Source organism: Protopterus annectens, chromosome 1.part0 (assembly GCF_019279795.1).
Source record: "Protopterus annectens isolate FY-2018-M chromosome 1.part0, PAN1.0, whole genome shotgun sequence".
Taxonomy (NCBI): Eukaryota; Metazoa; Chordata; order Ceratodontiformes; family Protopteridae; genus Protopterus; species Protopterus annectens.
This window is the reverse complement of record NC_056725.1, coordinates 463726705-463750621: the sequence shown is the minus strand read 5'-3', so window position 1 is coordinate 463750621 and position 23917 is coordinate 463726705. Positions and strand designations below refer to the sequence as shown.

The window sequence follows — 23917 nt, the reverse complement described above, 5'->3', positions numbered from 1 at the left end:
CGCCGAGGTGCCAGCTCGACGTTCAACCTTCAACGAAGGCACCCCCATTTACGCATGTCTTTTGAACACCCACCCAACTGCGGGGAGGACATGTAGACTCCACACAGAAGGCACTCCCTGCACTCCAGCCGAGAATCGAACAGGAGAACCTCTTGCTGTGAGGCAACAATGCTACCGCTGCACCACTGTGGAAGTACTAGCTCATTACTGGTTAACCTTTGCTGTGCCAGTGTCCTTTATTAAAACATACATTTAATTTAGTTACTGTAATAGATGTACATTTCTCTTTATTTCAGCAGGAAGCACTGTTGATACATTTTAACATAATTAACACAAGCAAAGCTCACAAATAACATTTTCAGCACAAGCGTCTGTACAGATCAGTTTGATATGCTAATGACATAGATACAATTATTTACAAAATTCCAGCTAGCTGTGCTGGCACAAGTCATACATCTGCTGTCCTACTTCTCCCTGGCATGGCTGGCAGTACCTCTTATCATCACATACAGTATGAACAGGTATTTGTCCACATTTAGAGAAATTGTTTACCCTGGTGCTGAGCAAGAACACAGCCAACTTTTGACTAGGAAGTCTTTCAGAGTGGTCTGAAAAATGAGAGGGAGGGTATTGACCTGATACACAGAGATAAGGAGTTCCAGTCCTTATCAACATGGTATGAGTAAAGACAATGCCCAGCAGATTTAATAGGTTTGTGGACAAACATAAGTTTTTGGTCTTTGGATCATATGACCACCTAGGAACATAGTTGTGTTGATTGTTACTTAGTGCTAGACAAGCAGATGAATTCTGGATAATTTTATTTTATTTATTTAACATTTGTTTACCAGGATAGTCCGACTGGATACATGTCCATTTTCAGTGGAGGCCCAGGGAGAAAAGCTCCACATAGACAAACTTACATAGATTACACAGACGTTAGCAAACAATTATAAAAACAAAGTGATTATATACAATGGGTTAGTAGTGTTCCCTAGTAGGGACTCACAATTCTCATCAACAGACAATTAAAAGTAAGAGTCATCAGATTGGAAGCACAGCTTGGTGATGTAGTTACAAGTTATGATAATTGCAGAATACGCTTTTAGTTTTTAACTTAATCAGGGTTGGTACATGGGCATAGCCAATTCACTTTGAGATGCGGTTTGAGGTTTCTTTTTTGAAGCGACTTTTGGAGGATTGTAGTGTTATATAGTTTGGCAACGAATTCAAGGTTTTGCCAATGAACTTCACAAACAGGGATTCACCAGCAGAGTTATTAGCTTTGTGGGTTTGGACCAGTAGTTTATTGGCTGACCGTAGGGACCTTAGGTTGCTATATGGCTTAATAATATTTTTAAGTGAGGGGGTATCCTCAGGGTGGTACAAAATTTTGTGCGCTATTAAGAGTTGATTGAATTGAATTAAGCTGGGCAGTTGTTTAAGGTTCTGGAAGTGGTGGGTTCTATAGGTGGAGCCAGTGGCGAATCTGGCAATATGATTGTAGCTATGGGACAGCTTACCTAGTTCAGATTTGTTGAGGTTTGAGAGTACAGGCGAGACATATAAAAGAGTAGAAAGTAGGTGTGATAGGGCAATTGCAGTCCTAGCCAGTGGGGTTAAAAATGTTTTGTTTCTATGCAGTGATCCAAGCTTCGTATTGATGGTCTGTATGGTTTTGTTGACCTGTAGGTCAAATTTGAGATTATTGTCTATGATAACCCCTAGCAATTTGATGTGATTATCTGGGGAAATAGTGGTACCATTGTTAGATGTGACAGAGAATGAAAGTGTGGTGGATCTACTAGTGGGAGAGAAGAGTAGAAGTTTAGTTTTATTGGGGTTCAGAAGTAGGCATTGGTTGGTGAGCCAGTTCTCGATAGTGTTAAATGTATTTTGGGTTAAGATTTGCAAGTCAGATGGGGAGGTGGCTGAGCAGATGAGTAGAATCATCTGCGTATTGAAAGCAAGTGGCTTTAGGGATAGCAGTGTGGAGGTTGTTGATAAAAATAGAGAAGAGTAGTGGACCTAGTATGAACCCTTGAGGGACACCAAGTGTGAGAGGTAACTGGTTGGAGAGTTTGCCCTGCCATAGTACCGTCTGCTGTCTACCAGTCAGGTAGGACTGGAACCACTAGATAGCAGGCTTGTTGAGGGAAATAGATTTTAGTGAAAGAATGAGAAGTTCATGGTTGACCATGTCAAAGGCTTTTGATAGGTCAAGAAAGAGGGCAGAGGTTAGCCTATTGTCATTCCTGTTTTGGTTTATGGCAGTAGTAAGGGAAAGGATGGCTGAGGTGGTGCTATGGTATGGCCTGAAACCATGCTGGGAGTCAGATAGTTAAGTTATTCTGTGAAAGATATTGCATTAGTTGCTTGTGTACACATTTCTCCATTATTTTGGCTAGTGGGGAAAGAATGGCAATGGGTCTATAGTTGGATATGTCTGAGGAGCTACCACCTTTGTGGAGTGGGATGAAGTGAGATATTTTCCAGAGGGAGGGGATAGCATTTTCGGATAAGGTTCTGTTGATGAGGATAGATATGGGATATGCAATGGCATTTGCAGCTATTTGTAGGTACTCTGCAGGGAGGAGGTCAGCAGTCAGGGTGGTAGGTTTTAGTTTTTTTAGAAGTGTTTTGATAAAACTAGTGGATATTGGATGGAAGCTAAATTCTGGGTGATTATTAGGTAGATTAGGCATGTGGTTTAAGTTAGAGGTAGTTAGTTGATTTGCTAGGATTGGATTGTTTCAGTGAAAAAGTTATTAAAGGCGCTAGCTATGGTCTCTGGGGAACTACGGGTTTAGTTAGCTGGGGTTGGGGTGGTGGAATGACCTGGACAAAGTAGTTGATTTAAGCCTGCCCAGAACTTTTGAGGGTTGTTGTGGTGATTTTGTAGGAGATTTTGGTAGAAGCTTTTTTTATCCAGTAAAATAGATTTGTTTGTATCATTCCTGAGTTGATGATATTTTAGATGGTCAAGTGGGGCTTTGGTTGTTCTCCAGCTGGCCCAGGCTCTGTTTCTAGTTTTGGTTTTAGCTTTGGTATCGTTTGTGAGCTATGGTGCAGTATTTGATCTAGTTTTTATTGTACGTGCTGGAGCATGGGAATCAAGGATACTTAGGAATTTAGCGTTAAAGTGAGCTATGGCCTCCTCTAATGTTAGATATTTTTAGATTTGACCAGTCAACTGCTTTTAATTCATTTTGGAATATAGCAGCATCAAAGTTTTTCCTGTTTCTAAATGTTTTATATTTGGGCTGGATCCTGTAAGTCTTCTAAGTACAGTAGCATGCAATAGGAATGCTTACAAATGTAATCAGAACATGAATGACCTCTGCAAAATGGTTAACAGGATGCCTGTCAGATATTCAACAATTAAAGCTCTACCTTCATAAAACAAGATAAAAAAACAAGCAGTTTGTAAGTTAGAACATTAGCTAGCTCTCAAAACATATAGGAGTTCTGAACAGCAGTTACAGCTTAGCACCATCAAATACCTCAGTAGTTAACAGTAATAACTAAATAAATCAGCAGCTAACAGTAATAAGAGGACAGTAATGCAAAGTAACTTACTTGCTGTGCAGGCACAACGAACAGAGGGGTAGGGAAGATACAACAGCTACAAGATGAAATGAATGTGAGTCAGGTAGTAGAGAGTTTGATTAAAGATGGCACCCTAGGAGGGGGCTGACTAATGAAGATAATCAGGGGGTGGGGATGGGAGTGGCAGATAGGGAGAATGGAGAAGAGAGCAGTCGGGATAGGATTAACCAGGAACTTATGGATCCCTCCCCCACAGGGAGAAGGGATGAAAAACTATCAGTGTAAGGTGAGGACTGACTCTGAGAGTTACCTTGGGCTTTTGGTTTGTATGATTGTAAGTAAGAAATGTTTTTGGCTGTACTTTAATTTGTTTTATTCTTTTTTAATTTTACACCAATTTTCAGGCTAATTTTAATTGGATCCTATGGGTAAACTAGCAAATGTAGTCAATAAGGAGGGAGTGAAATTACCAAATTAAAAAGTAAATGCTTGGGACTGGAACACTGTGTGAGTGTAAGGCTGATTCAAAGTAGTATAGCCCAATCTAGTGGCAATTGGCTACATCTATTCACTGTTGTTGTGCATACACCATTAAGTCTCAACAGTTTACAAAAACTAAATTGTAGTTCACCTATTACAATTGAAAAGCTGGAGGGAGTCAGGTTCTTGCTTCCCAGAGGTTTTACTTAGTTGAGATAGCCAGCTTCAGTGGAGAAGGTAGAAATTGCTTTATGCAGTGAATCCCAGGTGGGGTGGGGGGGGGGGGTCACTCAGGAAAGAAACCCGTGCAAACTATTACAACTGAAAAGCTGGAAGGAGTCAGGTTCTTGCTTCCCAGAGGTTTTACTTAGTTAATTTTATAGGTGGTAAGAAGCTGTGTATATGTTACTTGATGGGGCAGTTATAACCAATTTAGGATTTTTAGTGCTATAATGTGGTGGGTTCTGAAAGGGGTATTTGCTGCAATTTTAGCAACTTTAATATAGTACTGTTCAAGTTTTGATTTTTGTGATGCCTGGAAGTTAGTAAGGATGGGAGCACCATAAAGACGTGTGGGGAGGAGGTAAATAGTGTCAAGTGCAGCTTTAGTTGTGTCGATGAGAACATTTTGGGTTCTATAAAACAACCCTAGCTTTTGATGAATTTTTCTTATGTAATATTAATATTTCTTGGATGTATACTATTACAAATACTCATATCTAATTCAAAAGGGCTTGTAAATCTAAATCTATACTATCCACTGCATTTGACTGGAAGCCTAGGTAACAGTCCATCAGCCACGAGGGAGGAAGAAGATGATCATTCACTGTTATTTTGTCTTTCTCAATATACATGTGTGTTATACGCATGTATATATGTATCTTGTCGGTCTGTCTGTTGGTGAAGGCATTTCCAGGCCAATAACATCATGAACCTGGAGAGCATACTGGGAGAAAAAAAAATAATTGGGACCAGGATCTGGGAGAGACCAGTAGGCTTTATACAGTTCTGCACATCGGCTTTCCACTGAACTCATATGCAAGCCATCCTTTTTGAAGGAATTGAAAGTGAGCAGGGCATGAGGCCACATTCTAGAAGGTGAATGAATAGTTGTAAAACCTACCTGGAAGCAGAATAAAGCAACTAATAAAAATGGTGTTGGAAGTGTGGAAGCAAAACTACACACCACCTCTGAGTTCCAAAACTCTATAAAGATAAAATGGACAAATGAATTCTAAAATGAAGATTCTGTTAGGAAAGATCAGAATCTACCCTGGCTCCATGCCAGAGAGAGATAATGCCTTGTCTACAGCATGGGTGACCTGACTTCAAGCAGTGGCTTAGCTAATGGAGGAGCCAGGTGTAGGAGGATGGGAATGACCAGCTGATGTTTGCCTACCCATCCTCAGGGGAGGGAAAGGATCACTGTCTGCCATTCCACCATCAGTAAGTTAAATCTTTCATGTAATGAAAGATATATGAATGGGGGGAAACGTGATTGTATCAAGCCCAATGGTAGCCCTCTTTAGCATGTGTATGCATAAAGATTATATGAATGCATATGGAACTGGCCTTTTTGGCACTGGCCTCTTCCAGCACACTTCTGTTGGGTTTGCTGTGGACCCACTCAGAAACACATCTGATACTGGATCCAGTATACTATATTTTATAAATATTGAAGATGAAATTTTACTCTCATAGCTGTGAGGGTCTTGTTATATCATTAAGGTGCCTCTTGACCTTTAGGACATAATATGGCCTTTTGGTACACCCTCCTAGTACCCCTGTAACAAACGGACAAAAGAGAGGGCTACAGATTTTCCACCCTGTGCCCTAACAATCATTTCAATATTTTTCAACATTTGTTAAATCAAGCTTACTTGCCTATTTTAGGCCTTCAGAAAGCATACCACCTGATAGAACCACAAGCCTGGATACCTACCCGATCTAGTTGTTTCTTGAAAGTCATTAAACAAATGGCACACTTTATTCTAAATGGCAACAGATTCCAATATAACTCAGCTCAACAATGAAGTTATCTTTTTTAAAATGTAATATTAAAACATGGAATCTTTATAAACCCATTGTAGTTTCTGGTAATGGTCATCTCTGACTTTATTTCATCTCCTAAATTAAAGGCCAGTCTATCTCTATGTACACAGCTCTACATCAGGCTTAAATCTCCCCTTATTATCTTACAATTAACAGAAAATAAAAACAGTCTTACAAATCTATTCATATAGCCCAGATGCTTTAGTTGTGCAATCTGTCTCGTGTAGCACTTCTGGATACTTTCTAACCAATTCTCTTGAATCATCTTATGAAGCAAATGAAAATGCTGTCATCTGTGTTAGCATGTCTGGCAGGAGATTTGTGCATATTCTCACATTAACTTGTATTGTATGCCAGCATGCCTAACTGTAAAAATGTAGATAAGTTTTAAAATATTGAGTATATCCCTTTTTAAATAGCATGTTTAAAGAATTTGTTAGTGTTTTGATATATTTCTAATTGTGCATGTTTGATAGGGAGATTCTAAAGTACTGTGGAGTATCAGCTGAACAGTAGCTGATGTCATTAGAATGTTCCTGGTTGCTATGTGATTATTGTAACAGCTGATTGACAAGAAAAATAACTTTTTCAAACAGCTGACTGTTATTTTTAAAATAAAATACAGTTGTGGCTGTTAAGCTGAGCAGTTAGTCAAGTGCTGAGTAGTTTAAGAAGAGTTGCAGTCAGTTACAGTGCTGTGCAGTCACTGGACACCCAGGAGAAAGAAAACTCACCACAACATGTAAGCCTACCTTTGCCTTGCTGTTATGTGTTAGATTAGATCAGAGACAGTATTCTATAGTTAGACTAGGAAAGCTTAGTTATTCAGATAGTTTTTCTAGAATGATGGACTTCTATCCCAAAGTTTAGTTTTATATTTCTGGTGATTGAATTCTGGTGTTTATTGAAAATTATGGATTTACATTCTTGTAATCATTTTGCTTATTATTAAATGTTTTTCATTGCTTTACATTGTGGCTGGAAATCAGTGTTTTTCTTTAGATTAGAGAGTGTTTATACCTGTTTGATACTCCCCAGGTCCCCTCAAAGGCCTGGTCGCTCTGGTCATAGCGATCATTTATTTTGATATTTAATGTTCATAATTGGACACCCCTTTAGAAGGGCATGAATACACTCTGATTGGTAGCAGCATTACTGTATTATTTTGGGGGAGGAACATAGCTGTAAATCTGTGTCAGGCTTTCCCAGAATTGTTTGGATGTGTGAGTTTTAATTTATTTAAGTGTGAGTGTATCAGAAGTCTTAAACTGGGTCACATTGCTCTGAAATGTGTAATAAGGAGTCACATTAGGGGTGGACAGAAGTATACAGTCCAGTCCCAGATTTTAGAGCACATTCTTATTGTGCTCTTAGGGGAAAATTGTGAAATATTACTCCTGTTTAAGTGACTGTCTCACACTGGAATTAGTAGTGAGGACTGACGCTTCATAGTTACTGAACCAGGATAGTAAGGGATGTCACACATTATACGAACAAAATGAAGCACAGTATTAAGTATAAAGCCTAACCATTAACTTACACAGTAGAATTAAGATAGTACTATCCCTACTTACAATTGAGTGGAGACTATCTTTTATTACTAAATAGTATCTCCTTATAACAGCTCTTGGACTATCTTCAAAGGAAAGGTTGATTAATATCTGTAAATTCCTTACAGTGCTCACACTTTTCAAGATAGCACTATTCAAAGCATAGGGGTAGTTGACATTGTTATATGCAAAATGAATATTTTTTTATTAATATTAAAATCAATGTAACTGCTTGTGACCAATGTGGTAAAACATCCAGAAAGCCTCGTAAGATGAATTGCACAGATACCACTATAAAACCTACTTTAGGAGAGTTGGCGAATTTACAAACCCAAATCATACCACTTGATGGAAAATCAGACATAAAAAGAGAACAAATAGGGTACCAAAATTAACTACTGAGGTTCTCCCACTTTCAAGATCTTACTATCAGAAAAGTCACTCTTTATTCTAACCTTACAGTTTCTGCCTTTCAACCATCCCCCACTGATCCGTCTAACCCATCTAATAAGATAATAATTAAAATTAACCATTTTCATTAGAGCTGATATTTGATCATGAGTAATAGACTTCTGCTAGTTTCTAATACACAAAAGCGGTGGAGCCAAAAACTTGTATGTGAAGGGTTTTAAATGGGGAAGAGGGAACTTGCACCTTGTTTTTTGGAGTAGAAAACTTGATCATGAGGATGGTTGGAAGTCTGTCACCATTCAGTGATTCCTGATGGACTGTCTTGATCTTTTTAGATTTCATTGCTAGCACTGCTGGTGTAGGTACTGAGGAATCTGAAGCCTCAGCTCTAGCTGATAGGGTTGCTGCTGTCAGCATTCAACAACCCCTGAGTTTTTACATTTGCCTTTCTGGCTCAGTAGTCTCTACTTGCATTGAAGACATAGGCTAACTAGGTGGCCACCTAGGGCGCTGCTCTAGCAGGGGTGCTTTTCCAGTAATTTGGATGTTGTAGGTGGACCAGGATGGGCACAGATAGTGTTAGGGGGCACTGTGGAGACCTTTTGCCTAGGGCAGCAGTTGACCAAAGGCCGGTCCTCACTGGAAACTCAATTTTAGGAAGTGGATTAAGTGGTAGGTTTTATATCTGTAATAATACATAAAAAGAACTGTAATTGTGTCATGTGATACAGAGGATATCGTTAGTGCCAAAAATCCTGGTAAATATGCTTCTTATATGTGGGAAGTGCAAATTTATAGCAAATAGTCCCTGGCACTAAACTGTTCCCAGAGGGTAGCCCTATGGATGAGGGGGTCATTTTAATTGTAGTATCACAAAACTTGTGTATTTTGTTCAGTGTCTGCTTATGCCATAGTTTATGTGGGCAGGATAGTTTGAAAATTAAGTACTAGAGTGGGAGGACATCTAGCTATACTTACAAAAAATGGAGCACACTGATTATGCTGCGATATTTAGAAAAACAAACCAGTTAAGCACTACAGTGGTGCGCAACCTGACCTTAACAAATTCAATAACAAACCTCCTGCTTATGTTGTTAAGGTCAGGTCTAGTGCCAGGCAGTAAAATCTGCCTGTACTGACTAGCGAATGACAGTGGGAGAAATAAAAGATTGATTTTGCCTGCTGCCTGCACCAGTAATATGTCCTCAATTTCTCAAACTCAGTTTTTAGAATAACAGGAAGTATTAGCATCCATTTCCTGAAGGATACAAACTCTGAAACTCAAACGGATATCATTATTTAATGACTTCAATCTTCAGTGGTTTATTCAAAAAACATAGATTTTATAAGGAACAGACCAAAAGTATGAAGCAATAATCTGGATGTCCTGTGAAAATGTAACAGTTGAGAAGTATGAAAGGTGAGTGTAAATGTAATGGACTACATTACACTACTTCTCTGACAGTACTCACTAATCATTTTATGACTTTGAAAGCTGGGAAAACACTTAGCAATTTTTCCCTGCAAGTAGTAGTACATGGAGCAGATAAAGCACAACAAAGAATTATGATCGATTCACTGATCATAACCTTCAATCATGTGTTCCAAGATTCACCTCTCGAACTTCACTTTCAAGGTGAATTTCTTGGCATCCATGTCTTGAGCACATAATAAGCAGGTTATGATTGGCAAACTGATCATAATCCTCTATGTTAAGAATACTCTTGCAACATATGTGGTGAATTGCCAATCTTTTGAAAAGTTTATTTTTATGCTTTAGAGCATGTGGTGGTATTCATGTGTTAGAAGAGGCGATCTTGAAAAGGCAATGTCTTAAAGATGTAATTATTTTTCAGTGCAACTTAAAGTATAATCATTTAAAGCACTAAGTTTACTGTGTTCTGTATTTATCTTTGTTTTTATGCATGCCTATATGGTTTGTATTTATATTTTACTTTATTTTACATTTGTTTACCGGGAAAGTCCGACTGGAGACTGGACACAGGTCCTTTCTGAGGGGATGCCCGGGGAGAAAAGCTCCAGTAGATAATACAAAAATGTACAAATGGTAACAAATAGCACATGAGAGAATTACAGAAATATTTACAAGAACACATACACAAGGAAGAGTTAAAATACTTTTGGTATATACAGTTCTTATATAGACATACATAACACAGTAATATAAAAGATATAACAAGCTACCCTTGACTAGCAGTCATTACCATTGGTCATCAGACTTGAGAATGTACAATCTGGTGAGATGGAGGATTAGTTTTCCTACAGCTGTGTTCAAATTATAGGTAGAGTGTACTACTGAGAGAGAGAGAGAGAGAGAGAGAGAGAGAGAGATTTGTTAATGGGGCTGTGATAAGGAGCTATCCAAGACCATTACAAGAACAGAGCCAGTTATCTATTAAGTATGATTTCAGGAGCTTTTTTTTTTTTAATTGGGACATACAGCAGTTGAAGTTTATTGGAATTGGGACTTTGTTCTATAGTTTAGGAATGCAGTTTGAGAAGAGTGATTCTCCAGCTGAGTTGTAGGCTTTTTTAACATCTAGGAGGAATCTGCTATTGGTGCAGAGAGATTTGGTAGTGGTATAATGTTGTATAGGATGTTGTAGAGCAGGGATTTTATCAAGTTGATGTAGTATTTTGTGGGCAAAGATTAGTTGATTGAAGTGTAACAACTGTGGAAGTTCAAGCCACTGTAGCTGTTTAAGAGATGCACAGTGATCAGCCTTGAATGAGGTATTTATAGCAAATTTGGCAATTTTATTGTAACAGGATTCCATTTTGCTAAGATCAGTTTTGTGGAGATTAGTTAGGATAGGGGAGACGTATAGAAGGGCTGACAGGAGGAGAGTGCGAGTGATAGTTGTTTTGGTGTTTGTTGTTAGAACTGTTTATTTCTATATAGAAGACCTAGTTTCTTATAGACCTTTTTGATGGTTTGAACTATGTGAATATCAAATCTCAGATTATTATCAATTTCTACACCTAACAGCTTTGTGTGAGTTGAAAAAGTGACAATGGTTTTGTTCTTGGATAGGATGCTGAAAAATAGGGGAGATGAAGGAGATCGGGTTGGGTAGAAGAGAAGGACCTTTGTTTTCTTGAGATTTAGGAAGAGTTGGGAGTTGATGAGCCAGGTATCCATGGAAAGAAAGGAATCTTGGGTTGTGGAATGGAGGTCTTGTAGGGTGGGGGCTGTGCATATCAGGAGTAGAATTGTCTGTGTATTGTATTACAGAGGCGTGATGTGTAGAGGTGTGGAGCTGGTTGGTGAAGAGAGAGAGAGAAAAGTAGAGGCCCTAGGATGGAACCTTGTGGTATTCCCATGGAAACTGGGAGAAGAGGAGAGAGTTGGTGTTCCCATAGGATGGCCTGCTGATGTCCTGCTAAGTAGCTTTGGAACCAGTTTAATGATGAATTACTAAGGTTAAAAGAGGAGAGAACTTGGATGAGTTTATTGTGGTTGACCATATCAAAGGCTTTGGACAAGTCTAAGAATATGGCAGCTATGAAATTTCCAATATTATTGTGCTGGTTTACTGTGTTGGTGAAGGACATTATGGGTGTAGTGGTGATAGCCATGCTGAGTGTTTGATTAAAGTTTGTGTGTATGAAGGTAGTCCATGAGTTGGGTACGTACGACCCTCTCTAAGATTTCAGATAAGGGTGACAGAATAGCTATTGGATGGTACTTGGTAAGCTCAATTGAGTTACCCCCTTGTGTAAAGGTATGATGTGGGAGATTTTCCAGATGGTCAGAACTATGTTTTCTGATACTGATCTGTTGATGAGTATGGCTACTGGGTATACTATTGTTTCTGCAGTAATTTGCAGAAATTCTGCTGGGAGGCTGTCTGTGGCTTGGGTAATTGGTTTCAAAATTTTGAGTAATTTTAATGGTATTTACAGATATAGAGTAAATTGGTTGGGGCAATTCTGGGAGTCTGTGTTGTGTTGTACTGGGAATGGAGCTGAGTTAATGGGGACAGTTTGAGGGGCAGACAGTGCTAGGATAGTTTCAGTAAAGTATCTATTGAATTGGATTGATAAATTGTTAGAGGTACTGGTTGACTTTGGGGTGGGAGATTCTCATTTACCTGGTTGAAGTTTATTATTAATTGCAGCCATGAACTTTTGAGGGTGACTGGAGTATTTTTCTGGGTATTGTTGTAGAAGTTAACTTTATCAAATTTTACTTATTTTTTAGCTTTATTTTGGAGTTCTATGTATGTTTGTTTTGGGCTCTGGGTTTTGTTTTTGTGAAAGTAATATCAGGCTTTGCCCTAGTCTTGAGTAGGGATCTGCACCCTTTACTTAGCCTGGGGGCATAGTTGTTTTTTACTCTAATCTTTCTGGGGGGTGCATGATGGTTTAATATATCAAGGAAGGTGATGTTGAAGGAATAGACAGAATCTTCTAGGAGTAGTAGTTTAAGTGGTTCCCAGTTGATGCTTTCTAGAGTGGAGATTAAAGTGTTTGGGTTAAGTGTTTTCTTCTTTCCGATTAAGTGATAGGTAGTTTGGTTGGGTTGGTGTGTGCGGGTTTGTAATAGGAAGGTAGGCTGATGGTCACTTATGCCATCAGGTAGACAGCCTGATTGTGATGATTGGATTTTAGTTAACAACCTCACCCTATCAAGGATAGACTGTCGTTTGGAAGCTTTGGCAGTTCTAGTAGAAGATGTGATGAGCTGGGTGAATCCATGGAGGTTACCATGGAATGTTGGGTTCAGTGATGAGCAGGTTAGTCAGACAATGTTGAAATCCCCCAGACAATGTTGAAATCCCCCATCAGGATTGTTTTCTGAGGGTGGGAGTTTGAGATCCAATATAGTAGGTGTTCAAGTGTGGGAATATTTCCCCAGTGGAATATAGCCAGCTATGATGGTAATATGTTTTTTGGGGGATTATTTTAGTTTGGCGAAGATTAGTTCTGCGTTACTAAAGTCAAGGAAAGGTACGTCTAAGCAGTCAAGTGTTAGGTGGTATTTGAATAAGATTGCTATTCCCCCTCCCCTTTTGGTTGCCCTGTCTTTATGCAGAATATTATAGCTGGTGGCTAAGATTTCATTGCTATTACTATGTGGTTTTAGCCATGTTTCTGTTAATGTAACAATATTAGGTGAATAGAGGGAATGTAATGCGTGCGGGTCATGGATCTTGTTTACTATACTTCTAACATTTATATTGAGGAGGAGGAGGGTGGAATTCTTGCTGTGCAATACTGAGGGGTTGTATGTGAGGTTGCTAACATCTATATTACGCTGGGTGGAGGGACCAGGATTAGGGTGCATGTCCCCTGATCGGTTTAGTTCCCTAATCAGGTGTAAGGTAAGTTTGTTTTGTAGTTTGGTGTGTTTTAGATTGGACAGGGATGTGGGAATTAGTGGAATGAATTTGAGTGGTAATCAATGAGATTAATATGGAAGAGTTTTGGAGCTATTGAGAACATGATTTGGTTTTGTAACTGCGGTATTGGAGACGTTTGCCAAGGAGGGGGATTACAGGGATGTAGAGCTGTATAATATGAAATAAAGGAGTATAATATCAATAACTGTAAGGTAGTTATAATGTCTGGGGTTGGAGGAAAGAGCGTCTTCCTAATTAGAGGGATGTTGTGGGGATACTTTGTCATTTTAGAGGTAGCTATGGAATAGGTATTGTAATTGTTGGTTATTGGGCTTTCTTAGTAGTATAACATTTGTTGTAGAATGTATGAGAAGCACCAGGTGGGGGTAGTTAATTTGATTGAAATAAATGGTAAGTGAGTGGATGGGGTGGGTGTCTTACTTCAAGGATAATAATGATGTCTGGTGTCTTATTGGTTGCTGTGATTGGCCGATGTGGTGTGGGTGAGATTAAGGGGAGCATAAGTTTAGGTGAAGTGGGGGTGTGTGGGAATGGGAGTAGGGAAGGGGAGCGGAGAGTGAATGGAGCAAGATTAGCCAGGTATGAAGAAAAAACATGGCCAGAAAAAACAATCAGTCAACAACCTTGAACAGTCATATTTTGATGCCTGTTTGTAATTTAAATGCTTAGTTTGAATTATCTATTTAACTTTATTATTTTACTGCTGTTTTGTCAACTCTTTCTTTCACAAAGCAGAGTGTGCAGGTAGATGTCCTGCAGGTTAGAGTCAGCCAGCAGGGATCAGAAGTTAGAGCTGAGACTATGGCAGTCCACTTGTGCTGTTCACAACTGCCGAGATTTGGTGGGGAGCACTAGCCTGGATGTGGACTAATCAGATTACTGGGGTTTTCAGTTTAGAATAGTTTGCAAATTTGTTAAGTATTGATTTGGGGGGGGTGCAAATGAAAAAAAAAACAACAACCCTGCTTAGAGTACGCACCACTATAGCAGTATATATACTATAACATAATATACATATATGTATGTATATATTTATTGATTGTTGTTTTAGTCAAGGTGATGTTTCATTCATTGCTATTTAAGTGAACTAATTGATTTTTATTACTAGTTTAATGATGTTCCTGCCATTGTGTGGAATAAGAGCACTTATTGGTTATTATTTTAATAAATATACTCTGTTCACTACATGAAGTAGTGGAATAGTTTGCCCTTTTAAACAGACAGAAATATAAAGGGGTGGCACTACCCTTAAACTCTTACTAAAGAAATCTGTCATTTATTAATTTTGCTGCTGTTCTGGATAGAGGCATAATCACAGAACTTGTTTCCCGGTTATTAGCTTGGTGTTGTCCCTTTAAAAGAAAAAGTAATGTAAGTACATGGGGCTTAAACTATCCACTAGAAAAATCAGTACTTTATTAACTTCATTGGTGTCCTGCACTGAAGCAGGATCTGACAACTTGTTTCCCTAGACATACCATAAAATAACAGGCATTTATTATTGTCAGGGGTGGCAGCCCCATTATTTGCATTTAAACATGCTCTGTCAAACTGGACAATACATAGCTAAATAAATTAAATAGGTTTGCTTAGTCAACAACTTATTTCCTTTTTAGTTCTACCCCTGAAATTAATTACCTTAAATATTTGGCTCATGAATTTTCAGTAAAAGTTTCTGGACTGTAGGACTTGTTCAGGTATGCAGTTACAGTCATTCACTACTACTACCGTAAAATACTTCTTTGTGTGTTTGCTGCAAGTCCCACTTATTTAATCTTAACCTTATACCCCTGCATTTCTGGTCTTCTCAGTGATGGCCATGTGGCTAGCCAACTTTTTTGAACCTTACCATCTTTTTAGAAAGGACGTTCCAATCACCTGACACCCCTTTGTTGAAATAATATTTCCTGCATTTCCCCTGAGCTATCTAACTTGCATCTTTAAAGCATATATCTATTATTTAAAAGGATATAATCACTTGGATCCCGTTGGCACAAGTTGCATACACACATGAATATGACTATTCTTTATTTACTTTTGGATCATATGCATGCTGCACAGTAACTGCACTAAATACATACATATCTAACCATATGTATCTATATTTAACATTCTCACCTGCTGTGGCTGTAATGTACTGTACTGACAGAAAAATAGCAGTGTAACACAAGATCACAATTTAAGTTCTGTTGTGCTAACTTTACATTAGGGAGATGTTTGTGTTGAAACAAAAGTCATGAATATTAAGTAAGCACAATACTGAGACTGTTAATGAATCTCACGCACAAAATTCCCACAAAACAACTGCAATACTGCTTATTGTAAGCAAATAAGTACAGTGTCAGGTTAGATGTTACTTATTTTTGGGGAAAATGTGATTTACATCCTTGTTTGCAGCCGTAAACATTCTTCCCCCACACTATTTTTCTTTTTCTTATATTATTGTAAATTTACAATTAACATGGCATGTGTGGTTCCAAAGATTTAGTAATTGGTTGAATTTAGAAGCTTTATTTACTAATAAACTGTTACATATGCATATATTAAACATATTCATTTGTCGATGCCTCTAATATGCCCCCACTTTAATAAAAAAAACACAATTTCATTTTTTTTCTTAACAACTTGTTAGTACTACTTGTAACCCACCTCCCTTTAATCAAACTGATTAAAAAAACATAAAGCTTGTTGCTACTGCTTGGAAGGGTAATGTACTTAATCTCTAGTTTAAGAAAACATTGATAATTCCAATTAATGAGAGTGTGTGGGGGTCACGGTCCAATAAAGTGGCAAACATTCTATTATATGGAAGAAATGGCTAAAGGAATTAAAATGTGCCCAGTCGATAATGTGCGCTTCCAAATGAAACTGCAGCACTCCCTGAACTGTCCTCAACTGCTTAAGGAGGAGGAACTAATTGAATGTGTGATTCTAGGATGCCTGCTTCTTGGAAATAACATTAAGAATATCACTGCACTGCAACACAAGTGCTTGCAGAGGTGGGACAATTATTTGTCCACTACCGAGTTTCATTCCAAAATCCATGTTAACCTCTAAGGGTTAGAATACATTTCTAACTAGATGGGAATGATTTGAAGGGAAACACTCTGGGATGGAATATGTTTCTGATTAACTGGGAGGAAATTGAAAGTAATCTCTTGAACAGCCTAAATACACCTGGCCATTATGACAGTCTGTTAGTGTAAAGCAAAACATTTGACAGAGCTTTACCTCCTTTTTCCACTACAATAGCCTGCTTGTACTGTGTACGACTTCAGCTGTATTTCTCTTGCTATGACTCGTTTCTGTCTTCTTAAATGGATTAATCAGCACTTTCAACAAATTACTGTGTTTTAATCACCTTTCAAACTTAAAAGCACGTTTTGGCAAGCTGTGCAAGTTGTAAGTTGAGTTTGTGGTAATTAAACTCCGTGGAAATGGGAATTGTCTACAGTACTGGGGAAAAAGCATTATATGGCTAGAGCTTTAAGCTATTTCCAGCCTCCTGGTATTTTACATTACACAGGCAGTTAGCTGCTTTGGTCTTTTAGACTCTTGGAAGCTTGTTAGCTAAAAAGTTTTCCTCAAGCTAATATCAGACATAGCATGTGTACTCCAGTTTGCATCCAGGGTAGTACTTTTAAAGCACTGCACTTACCTCACCATTTAAATCAGTTTTGTGTCCCACTTAGCCAATATTACCTGTTGTGCTTTTAAACTTGGAAACTTTTCTGCTGCTTGTTCCTACGGTATATCTGGCCATAGAATCTCCTCCCACTTTCATCTCCTATGTACCTGGCCCTGGAAGCTCATCCCAGTCTCACCTCCTATGCTTATTTTACTGGGCACTGGCAGATGAAACTGGGAAGGCCCTGCCTTTAGACTGTTAAAGCTTGAGTTAGCTCCTATTTTATATGTTATCTGTCTCTTACTACAGTTGAAGTCACCCCTACTGCACAAACACAGAAATTGTTGGACTTCAGCAATACAAACACCCTGTAACAATTAGGGTACCCTAGTGTGTTTTTGCAGTAGTGGTGGTGTGGGTTTCCCCATTTATAGCTGAGATAGTTTAAATCACTTAGGAAAATAGTATTGTGTTCGATACTGAGTAATTCCAGTTAATTGCTTTCCTGAGTAATAGAGGAAGTTCTATAGCTAGCTAATATATGGTTATGTTCTAATGGTTATTTGGACATGAAGACGTGCTAATGCATCATGCTACTTTACCAGCCTTGATGCGATTTTTTTTTTTGGATGGAGATTGAGACACCTCCACCTTTTTCCCTTCCTACACAGCAGCTGGTCTAAATGTGTGGAAGGCATTATTACCCTGCATAGCTGGAGTGCTCGCCACCATTTTGAACCATATGTCAGTCATGACACATGTTGACATCATTCAGGGAGAGAATGGCTTGTAGGGAGTGGAGTTTCTTGTTTTGGCTCCTAGGATTGATCAGTGTGGCACCTTCACATTTTCTTGCTTCATTATGTAGGTAGGTATATCACACTGGCACGGTCTAAAAAATGTACTATGGGAATGGTCAATACCTTGGTCAGTAATTGAAACCAGAGAGGGGACAGATGCAGGCTATCTCTGGTGAAGCAGTGTGGTCTGTTGATCATATCCTTCCAGGCTGACAGATATTGGGCCCCCTTTGAATAACACCAAAAACTAAGCCAATTATTGAAGTCAAGTATTTTTGCTCATGTTGCAACAGCATCCCCCACTAGGGGGAACATCTTTTATCTTGCCCTTACTAATATACGAGCATCTTTCACCATCCCTTGTATATCTTCATCACTTGTTAGGTCTGATCAAAATACAGTCACCTTCGAAATAAAACTAAAACCAGAGCCCCATTCCATCTAAGGTATCTTTAGAAATTCCTCCAAGACAAACTACCTACTCCTAAGTGACACATTGGCAAGCTTCAAATCTCCATCAAACCCAGTTAACTCCACTGAATACATGGAAACATACACCACCACACTATACCAGCATGTAAAACGCTGCATAGGTGAAGCTGTACTCTGTAGAAGCAAATGCAGGGGCAAACCCCAGCAACAAACCCCCATCATGGAACCATAATGTTAAAAACTTTGCAATAAAAAGGAAGAACTTTTGAATTAAAGTAAGAAGAACATTTCCCAGAATGATATATCTGTCATCACTGAGATGAACAAGCAAATCAGAAGCTTAATACAATCCACCAAAGCCAAGTTTAGGGCTAAAAAAACACCACAAGCCAAAGACAATCATAAGGCCTTTTTTAATTATGTTCATAATCTCAGAAGCACAACACAGCAGACTTGGGCAATTACAGACCTAAAAGTCTGTCCAGCCCCATATGCAAACCCATGGAAAGACTTACTGTGGAAATAATCAATAAAGTAATAGAAAACAAACAAAAATAAAATAAAAAGGACATAGGGAAACTCCAACCACTGCATCCATCTTCCGTCAAGGGCAGATCATGCTTACTCAGCCTGGTGGAATCTTTTGAAAAGGGCACCACCAATGCAAAAGGATAACAGCAAATCAGTACACACTGCACACCTTGGCCTGCCCAGAGCTTTTGACACAATCCCTCATTCAGGCATAGAAGAAAATCTAAACAAACTGGAAATAAATAACTATGTCACCCACTGGATTGCCAAATGGCTCACACCTGGGATGCAGGAGATAAAAATAGGTGAAGCTACCCTCACAAAGGGAACAGTCACCAGTGGAGTCTCCCAGGGTTCGGTGATAGGAGTCTCCTGTGGCCTAAGATTAAATGTTAAAAAATGCAGTATCATCGCATTTTACAGACAATCCCTTCCCTCAACATACTGCATTCCTAAAACACCGCCACAAAATGAAACTGCAGTAACAGACCTTAGAACTTGGGTTGATATCTCCTTACCTTTTGATCATCAAGTCATAATAGTAGTCAGGAAAGGACCAAAGAACTATTATTCAGATTTAAGAAGGTCATTATACCCTTATATTCAGCTTTGATGAGTCCATTTACTGAGTACAATGCACCCTACAGGCTATACCTCACTAGACAGATCAAACTAGAAAGGCCACAGAGGTTCCTAAGTAAGACAATAACAGACCTAAAAAAACCCCTGAGTTACCAGAAGAGTCTAAAGCACTATTCCTTTATTCAGTATCTTACAGACTTTTGAGGGAAGACCGATATATAGCCTGCCGTGTCATTGGAGAACAGGTTGTGTCTGATCTTCTGTTTATCCACAAGTCTAACATTTCCACTAACACCAGAAACAGGGACCTAAATCTTCACTAACAGATAAAATGTGGTGGAGAGACAGGTTTATGGTTTAGGACCTATCCCACCTCTGAAACAGGCATCTCCTGCAGGTTAAACAGTGCGATTCATTAGCATCCATCAAATGAAACCTGGATGTTTGGATGGGTCCTCACGAATTTACCTCAGGATTGACTGGCCTAGCCCTCCTTCATAAAGGATGTATGGCCTGAGGATGACTACTGGCAAGGAGTATATACAGTCCTAAGACTAAACTGGCTTGAAATTTGTATGAATCTATGAACCTATGGAACATGCTTGACTGGTTATGTTTTATATATATATATATATATATATATATATATATATATATATATATATATATAAATGGAGGGCTTAGTTGATCTATATTACAGTCATAAAGAAATGGATAAAGCAACTATCAAACAGTGCCTGTTGTTTACCTTAAAATAAACCAACAAAATTATTCTTATTTGCATTGTCTTACTGATACTACAAGAGACATACAATTAAACTTGTCTATTCTCTGTCCACACACCACAAACAGTAACTTGAATCCCAGTCCCCCCACAAACTTTCATGAGTCAACAGCACACTTAGCATAGATGAACATAAGCCTATAGCAAATGTTTACAACTGGAAGGATAGCAGTAATACCTTTAATTGAATCTTTTCTAAAGATAGTTAGCCAGATGCCTCTTTATATTACTAAGTAGTACTACATCTTCATAAATAATCAACCAGGTAAGAGAGTCAGGGAAGTTATAATATCAGCTGAAAAACAATTATAACTCAACCCCAAACTACCAGCCAGTAATAAAGCCACATGTGATAGTAGTCTTAACTGGGCAATAAAAGAAGAGGCACTTGGTGGCAATACAAAACTGTTCACTGCCACAGTATACATCCAACCCAATACTCCACAACATAACACAAGATACTCTAAACTGTATATAATCCAAAAGCAAACAACATAAATTTGTAAAATTCACAGACTTAAACCTTGACAGGAAAAGCCAAATAACACAACTAACCAGGGCTCTAGCAGTAAATAAACTGACCCAGCATGTGAGAAAAGGTACCATTCCAAATCCAATAACAGGCAACAATCCAGTTCTAGATATAGTTTTCACAAACATCAATTCATCCACAATCTCCTGACAATCAGCCATATCTAATAAAGTTTTCACCTGCAATGAGTGACCACTATCCAGTTCTTAATAGCAGAGGCATTACTAGGGTGGAGGTAGGGGCAACTGCCCCAGGTGGAAGTTGCCAAAGGGCATGATTGGCTGGTACTGCACTACCATCACTCTGAAATACTACTGCACTTTTGGTCAAGACTGAAGATTTTCAGCCCTCTCTGTGTGGGGTACTTAGCTGTAGCAAGCTGCTTGTTACATTTGTGCCAAGAAGTTTGCTACATTTTTTTTTGTCCTCAACTTAAAGTTGAGAGGGGTGCCAGATTGGGGAACTATACAGGGCACCAGCTACAACACCTTGCTACACCTCTGACACGCCAGGAAATTCAAACTGCAGAACTACCACCCAGACTTATATTAATACATACCATTCCTGAAGCCAGTAAATCCTTATAGGAAACAGTGCTACAACTTATAAACTGGGAACTGGTATAATGAGAATCTACCTTGGAAGCCATAACCTATTAAAACGTAAAAGTACTTTTAAATTTTGAGATCACACAAAACAGGAAACTAAGTGACTGCCTCAACCCAAAGGCTGTACTACCTCACCACTGCCTACTGCTCTAGGTCTGGGTTGGATACTGAGTGTGTACACACTGTGTGGGGCATGTGAGATTTGGTACTGCACACAACAAAATAAACAACATAAACAACAATAAAACAACAACATAAATTAAACTGGCTCGAGCTACCTAACCTTCTTCGTCTCTACCAACTTAAATTCACACACAATATCATCTTCCATCCTGCCAGTTGCCCATCCTTCAAGGAACTTGTTCCCTACTCATGCATACAAAGTCTAAGATGTGCAGACAGAAACTTTCTCACAGTAAACAAAGCTAACAACACTCACAGTGAAGCCCTTTTCTCAAATCAAATAGCCAAATTATGGAACTCTCTACCCCACTCCCTCCTAAACACACCTGAATCTACCAGTTTTAAACAACTACTATCTGAACATCTATCCAAGAACTGGCATTGCTCCTGTGCCAAACCTGACTGACAAGATATCTATAACTCTCTTGACACACTGTCCACTCCCTCAACTCATTTTCTCCCTCTCCTCAGTGTTTATTACTACTCAAAAATAAATATATAAAGAAATGTCATTTGGTCATAACTATTATTTGACACACTACTAACTTTTTTTCTCACAGTGATCTTCACTGAAATGCTTGTGTTTTTTCTTTATGAACCTGTATCTACTAGAAAAATGTATTGAATACTACTTTGTATTGACTAACTAGAAGATATGTATTCTGCATCTTACTGTATGTGTACTATTGTACTATTTAATTATTGTATATTGCTTGTATTTCTGTGGAGCTTTTCTCCCCAGGCCTCCACTGAAAATGGGCTTCTGGCTCAGTTGGACTTTCCCGGTAAATAAATGTAAATAAATAAACAAGGTTTACCCTTTTAAGCTATCATTTTGCATCTGTGTCACCATAGTGATGGTTATGTTCACGTAGGTACAAAAGTAACCCTGCCAAATGCTACAGTGAATGCTTTTTGTAATAATACAGTGTTAGTGGTGCAACATGTAGCACACTCACTTTTGGTGTGGAAGACTGTGGGTTCTATTCCCGTATGAGGTAGCTGGATTGCTGACAGTGCAGTGCAGTATAAGGGTGTGCTGCAGTCCTGAGGGTATCGTCCTTTGGATGAGACTTTAAACTGAGCTACCATTGGTGGTAACTCATGTAGATGTAAAAGATCCCACTGTACCTACTGAAAAGAGAAGGGGAAGTTCCCCAATGCCCTGGCCAAATTTACCATAGTAGTATAAATAAATATAAATACCACCTCATGTCACGCCTGAAAAGACACCAATAACCTAGTGGGACTAACCCAGTCAACAAAGGATAAATAAATACAGTTAGGCTCCAGGATCCACTGCCTTATGAATCTTTAGATTTTTCAGGTTTGAAGGACTTTTCTGCTCTAAATGAACTGGGATTAACAGTCTTTTCCAGGGCACTTCTATATGCATGCACTCTGTGAATATACCGAACAAAAATATTTAGTTAACAGCATTGCTTTTCCCCTGTTCTGATGCGTTCCCTCCACTCTTTTTAGTTAAGCTTCACTACCCTTCCCATTACTTGTTTTCCCAATATAAAGACTGAAGTGCGCCTTTCACTCAGTGCGTTCTTTTTATTTGCTTGTTTATTTTTATAAACTGTACTGCTGTCTGGGCTAAAAAAAATATTAACCAAGGAATGAATCACTCTAGGCATTTTAAGAGATAATGATGAGGAGATAGCTCTGTAAAAATAAGTTTGACATGTACATATCTATCATCACATTCTGCTACTTTGAATTACTAACATTAAATTCACAAAACAGGAACTAGGAAGTGAAATTCATACAGCACCAACATATGCTGTTAGAGTGCTTTAAGTCAGTGTCAGTATCTGTGGCTTAGCCGCAGTGAAACAGGTTTGTTTTCACTGCACTTCTTCAATGTAATAGAACAAATATGGTTTACTATACTTCATATAATGAACTAGTAACCTTATACATAACTGAAAAAGAAAAAGCTTACCTTTCCAGATGTTTTTGTTGTTTTCTGCTGTATGCTTCTAGCAGCATCTGTAACAAAAGTACGTGAACAACATGCTCGGGCAAGTTCCAGAAAGGGAGGAGACACCATTGTTAATGTAATGTGATCTTTTAATCTTGAGAGCACTTTGCTTGCTGGGATATGTAGTTTTTTTCCCAGCATCCACAGAGAGTTGCTTCAAGTAAATCAGTACACTTTCTTTCCCCACCCCCATTCCTCTCAAAACTGGAACTCTGAAATGTGGAGAAAAAGTTGTATTTTGTATATGTTATAGTATACACCGAAATAAACATACAGAACAGAGGTACTTTTTAAAGTAATTGCTGATTTACTTTTTTTAGGTATGTCTGGAACTCGGTGTGAAAGAAAATCAATATAAGGGAGTGAGACAGGGTGAGGGAAGGTAGAACCATTATCAGGTCCTTTCTCTGTATTTCAT

At 38.6% G+C, this 23917-nt stretch overlaps 1 protein-coding gene across 1 annotated transcript in view; it reads right to left on the bottom strand.

Moving 5' to 3' along the window:
• Positions 1-23558, bottom strand: part of TREX2 (three prime repair exonuclease 2) — a 58606-nt gene extending 35048 nt beyond the window's left edge. Inside the window, exon 1 of the mRNA XM_044060466.1 lies at positions 23461-23558. The gene's annotated coding sequence lies outside the window, so the exon portion shown is untranslated. The remainder of the gene's footprint in view (positions 1-23460) is intronic.
• Between the last annotated feature and the right edge of the window lie 359 nt (positions 23559-23917).